Here is a 6,201-nt window from a genome sequence, read left to right on the forward strand (position 1 = left end):
TTAACTTATAAATTTATAGTAATAAAATATTATCAAAAATTAAATTTTTTGTATCAAATTTCTCTTCAAAAGTGATTGTACATTTGGAAAATAATGTTTTTCTCATCCAGAAAATGGTGAATGGAAAAATGTCCTCAAAAAATAGTTATAATATTCATTGTAATAGTGATTAAAGCTTGAAAAATTACATTTTGAGATAAAAAAGGCTATTATATATAATCATGACAATAGTTAGTAACATTTTCAATCGATTCCATTATAATGGAGTCATGCTATCATTGAAACCTTTGAATTATTTTTGCATATAAAATGAAATTCATACCGGCCTTAATACCCTCAGGTTGCATATAACTTTCCCTCGTAGAATATTGTCCAACCATTTCATTCTTTTTTTATGGAATTTTGCACATCCTTAGTAGGGTGCAAAAGCAAATGTTGTACATGGATGGTATTGATTTGCTCAAGGAAAGAGCAAATTGCGAATAGTCAACTTCTGTATAGATTTTTGTATAATATGATTAGATTTGATAATTACTCTAACTTCGCAGTTTTCAGTTTCGCTTACGGCAGAATTGTCTACTTCTCTACAATTTCAATATGGAGTGAATTTGCTTGGCATATAGAAGTGTATGGATTCTAATATTGGTACATTATTTACATATTATAAAAATACATATTTGCCCCTTCCAACATTTTGCCTCTTGGTTGATTTCACGTATAATTTTGAATGTTCTAGCAAGAGCGTAGATTAAAAATTCAACAAGTAGAAAGTGATGCTTACATATCTTAACGTTACTTATTGCTACGTGGCAAGATAAATTTACGGACGCAGACTGTCATCCAAGTAATGCTGAAATGCTGATCAAAGATAGTGATTGTTATGTCGACAATATTAATTACTATATTTTGTTGTATCCATACTTTGTAGTGTAATGCGTCATGCCAAGCCCCCCTTTGACTTATGAATTATAAAAAAATAACCCCTGGCTTTAATCTAAAAGCATCAAGTAGAGACCATGATATGGCATACTGTGGTAAGACATAATTTCAATTTCATTGACCATAAATTGACACCAGGTTGCAACAAATATTTGCTGCCTTACAAAATTTTGGCTGCAGTTGCCGCGGAGTTTCAATTGGCAGAAGTCCACAAAGGTTCAAGCCAAATGGCATCCCTTTAGCACGCCATTACATTTATTATTATTATTATTTGGGTAGGATAGGTTTTTCACTAACCAAGGAGCCAACAAACATGTACTAAAAGGCTAGATTCTCTATAATTGCAATAAATTATGTCCAAGTCCATTGAGTTAGACCTCAACTAGAGTTTGATGGCCTCATTCACTGTTTCATCAAAGTAGCTAAAAGAAAATGATAGCTATAGTTCTTGGTTGCATGAGCGGCTTGGCACTTCAGCTTCAATACTATAGACAAGGAGATATTGCCTTAAAAAAAAAAAGGGTATTATCCAGAAGGAGTCTTCTTGCTGGGCCGCACACTGTCACGACACTTAACCCTTATAATATCATCTCTAATGTCACAGTCTTCGTCACCTTGATGTGCTGTGGCCTTTTGGAAGTGAAACTGTGAAAGAGAAGAACTTAATAAATTACTTTAGCTTACTTCATAGAAGATGGCGTGGCCAACATGGTACCCACAAAAATAAAGGGTTGGTGCAGGGATTGCCCATTTTTCTGATATCCAGAGGAGCTGCGAACGAACGTTGCCTTTTTAAGAATGCTGCTAGTGTGGGCCCTCACTTCCAAGCCAGCAGCCCCCACGGCTCAAACCTATATCTTCTATCCCATTGGCTATATATCCTCCCCCTTCTCTCTCTCTCTCTCTCTCTCTTTGTTTATTTATGGGGTTAGTTGGTTTACTACAGCAATAATAATGATAGCTACCAGCAAATTGAGGCTGTTTCCATTCGAATCCCCTCACCAAAACCTGGCAAGTTGCACACACTGTCCGTGACAAACAGAGAGAGAGAGAGAGAGAGAGTTGGACAATTATAAGAGTAAGGTTTTAGTAACCCTACAATCCCCTAAGTAGCAGCTTGCATCAAAACTGTAATTGATTGACATTATATTAGCCATATTCTTAGAAAAATTGCTTCATAATAAAAATAATGGCATGTTTGTCCAAACAATAGATACAAAGATTATTGCCTTAGTTATATATTCTTTCAAACAAAAATGTTATTTTATTAAAAGATAAGGTGATCAATTATTTGAATTTTCATTGTATAATGTAGGAGCCTCCTTGCGATCATGGTGGTGGTTGTTTTAATATTGTAAATGATCTTTATCTATACTGCCATACAAAGGGATGCACCTTCACACTCGACTTCCCTTCAAATGATATTTTTCACTGTTTTTTTTTTTAGCGATGGAGAAATGCTTTAAGCTATTCTTTCCGTTCAAGATCTGACGTTCTCGTCAGGCTAAGCGTTCAAATCTATTTAAATCTAATTACAAATACCACGATCGGTCTGTGATCAGCTCCAATGAATCCGTACTGCAGTGTTCCTTAATCCACATAGGTAATGGGTCGGATCCGCTCAGATACAATTTGTAATAATACAGGATCTCATCCAAAATGACTAGCGGAAAGGTATTATTTGAATTTTTTGATTCTATATAAGTATTTAAAATCTATCCAGCGAATAATCGACGTGGGACTTTTCTCCACAATTTTGCTGCCAAAGGAATAAGAGGATTTATGCTTTATTGTTGGAATAAATATGATGAACAAGCTTGCGCATCCGCACGCAACGAGCTGGGGCGCAGGACCCGAGGGGAGGGCGTGAGCCCAAATCATTATTACGGGACTCACCTCGCCAAGGACAAAGGACGAGGGAGTGCGAGCCGAGGGAGGGGGGCAGCGCTAAGAATAACAAAATGGGAGGAGGTCAGAAGGGCACCAATTGCGAGTGGTTGCTTAAACTTGTCTCTTTCCAACCGCTGAACACTGAATGTGCGTGGACCATCGAGTGCTCCTACCTCCTGTTCGACACGCTTACATGTCCTCGACGAATCATTAGCTATTCCTTTAAATAAGCCAATGTGTGGTACTGGTGCTTTATGTTTTCTAGCTAACATGTTTTAATTTATATTGATTTTGACTATAGGTGGTAAAATACATAGAATCTATACAATTTTTTAATGTATTTGTTGGAGATAGCATCCGAAACCGTGAACGGTTTATACGGTACAAAGATTTGTGAGATCAAGTGAGTGAGTGATCTACTTGGCTGGCTGTTTAATCGGGCCTTGCTGATGACTGGATAATTGGGTTGATGATAATATGAGTTGAGTCGATATTTCTTCTCTCTTCCTTTCTATTTTTTTATATGGTGGAAACTTAAATCTATTATAAAAGTTCTCTTAAAAATTTATTTAAAAAATACCATGCAGTACAATTTTTGATATATTTGTATGGCATGCAGGAAGAGATTCGCGTGAAATATGAAAACAATCAGACTGCTACAAAGTCAGCATTTCAAGCGGAAAAAATAATTTATATTATCTGAGTTGAGCCATGCTCGCCAAATGAATCAACTAGGTAGGGTCATTTTGGCATAATTATGTGGCTTTGGACTGTTCTACCATAATTACAAAATATATTTTTCAAAGTAAAAAAAAAAAGGGAAGTACCTATCTGACTATTTTTAGATCATCTCTATTACTGATTAATTATTACCGTGGGACAAATCCTCGCTCCTAAGACTGATGGTTACCAACTTGTTGTCTTGAATGGTAAGTCACGACTAGCTTTTATTTTCGTTCCCCATGAGAGGTGGAAGTGGCATGCTAGACTTCCAAAATTCTGCTTGAGCTTCTTCGCAATCTAGGAATTACAAAGGTCGAGTTTCAAAATATGGGAGATAAAGATGCTCCCTTACATGATTAGAGAGGTTCCATGAGAAACACAAAAAAGATTGTGCTCCCACCATCAATCTCAAATTTAATAAAAAAGGAAAAGGAAGAATCGATAACTTGCTTCAATACCCTAGAGAAAGCATGGCCTCCAAGGGAGATACTGGTTTATGAGGAAGAATTTTCCCTTTGTATTAGGACAATGTAGCAAGACAATGACCTATATCACACTAGATGTACTAAAGATTAGCTTGATGTGCTTAAATCTTAATACAATTGATATGTTGTTTAATTAGTCCTAATTAAGAAATAAGAGCATATATGCTCCACCATTAGAATCAATTACCAAGACAATGCCCACTTCTTTGCAAGCTGTGAATGATTCTATATAAAGTATTTTAACGAAATCACGGGTATAATCTCTGGGGAGCTCATCCGTGACCGCCAACGATCCTAGATCTTGACCCTCCTCCCAAACATGTAGATTGGTGATGATTTTTTTTAAAAAAAATAACACCAACATAATAGGAGTAGTTGGGCTGCCTTAGCCTCTCAGAGTCTTGAAGAAGCATTGCATATTTATTAAGAAAAGATTCACTCTAGTGTGCGATGTGGATGAGTAGTTCCGAGATGCAAAGTGCCTGAATACCACCTACCTAGTTATGTAGAGAAGTATTCAGATGAGAGAGTAATATTATGGGAATGCATTCCTGGCTTGAGATGGACATATTGAGAGTCAACTTTCTGCATGTAGTCCACGGATTCGAACCAATAGATGCTCCCATTGTAGGCCATGGTTTTCGTCCGCAAGCATCTCTTTAATAATAATCCTTAGTTGATGCTAATAGAAGTGGCTACTTTAACGTAATGGAAATTAAGAATGCAGTGCGCCATGACGGCATGATCTGCAGGGTGTTTAGGTGGACTACGACTGTTAGTGACATACAAATGTCATCTGAAAATTTTGGCTTTTGATGCATTTTATTCTTAGTTCAAGTTTATGAGGTACCATACAATGCACGGAACTGATTTGTTTTCTCTCTTTGGATCGAGAGTGCTTGTCTTCATCAATTGATCAATCAAATCACTAGATTACCAAAAGCTTGCAAGTCCAAACCTCCTTCTTGTCTTGTTTTCAGGGAAAGATTAATCATTGATTCTTATCATATCATAATTATGACCAATTTAAACATTGAAGTCAACATGTGATTTAGTTACATATAGTGTAGCTTTCATTACGCACTTACAGTCCCCTTAATTATTGTTTAATTCATGTCCCACTATAAATGGATAATTTGTAGAAGAACTCAAATGTAAGTAGAAGTCCAATTATACAACTTGCAAATAACGGTACTCAAAAGGTGAGGACAAGAAGAAACTGGTGGAGATGACTCGATTTTGAATGGAAATTAAGTCCTAGCTTCAGGTCATGTTCCGTTCTGATTTGCTATTTTATATGTGTCTGTATTTGTTGAGAGCTTTCTCATAATGAGTACCAAACCCCTAAATTTCCCAACCACATCTTATACTATGAACAGATTGATCACATCCGAGGCATTAGTTTAATCACTTCTACGTGGGATTTTTATAAAGTTACACCAGTCCACCCGCCCAGCTGGCAATGGGTAGGAGAGGGAAGCTTCACCATTGCCGTAGAGGTATCTCGCCACCTGTTGCCTTTGTGGAACATCTAGGACAGCACAGGCAGATGAGCGGCAGAGTTCGGATTGTTTTGAGATCTATGCAGTAGGTGATCTAATAGTGGACGGACACGAACAAAGGTGGCGTTAGAAACTTTCTGATTAAACAAAATAATAATCACGCAAAAAAATTCTAAACTAATTTTTATTTTTTAAAATTTTTAATTTGGCATAATCAGATCATCGAACCTTGCAGAATGGTTCGGATTGTATCGTTCGCGATGGCAACTATTAGATGGCACATTGCATAGGTCGTCTTGAAGCGCCCATAGGTGAACCATTCTTTCGCGCAAAAGATACAATCTGAACCCTTGCAGGAAGCCCCACATAATGGTCTTGCTTCTCCTTCCAAACTCTTTTCTTTCTTTTCTCTGACAACACAACCATTTTTTGCAACACAGATAATTATCTTCAGCCAGAATAGGACACTTACTACGAACATCAACATATCACATAGCCTGCCAAGAACTTGTTTGAACTTTGAAATTTGACTTTCAGCCATATGCAACTTAATCAAACTTTCGGTGTCCAAGTTTGGCAGAGCATGTCTGTCTTCTTTACAGTTTGAGCCTGGTTTGAAATTATACTTCAGAATTGAGCCTGCGCCTTTCTAGTAGTTCCAA

This window comes from Phoenix dactylifera, chromosome 1 (assembly GCF_051530095.1).
Source record: "Phoenix dactylifera cultivar Ajwa chromosome 1, Ajwa_hap1_PhDact_Kaust_v1.1, whole genome shotgun sequence".
Classification (NCBI taxonomy): Eukaryota; Viridiplantae; Streptophyta; class Magnoliopsida; order Arecales; family Arecaceae; genus Phoenix; species Phoenix dactylifera.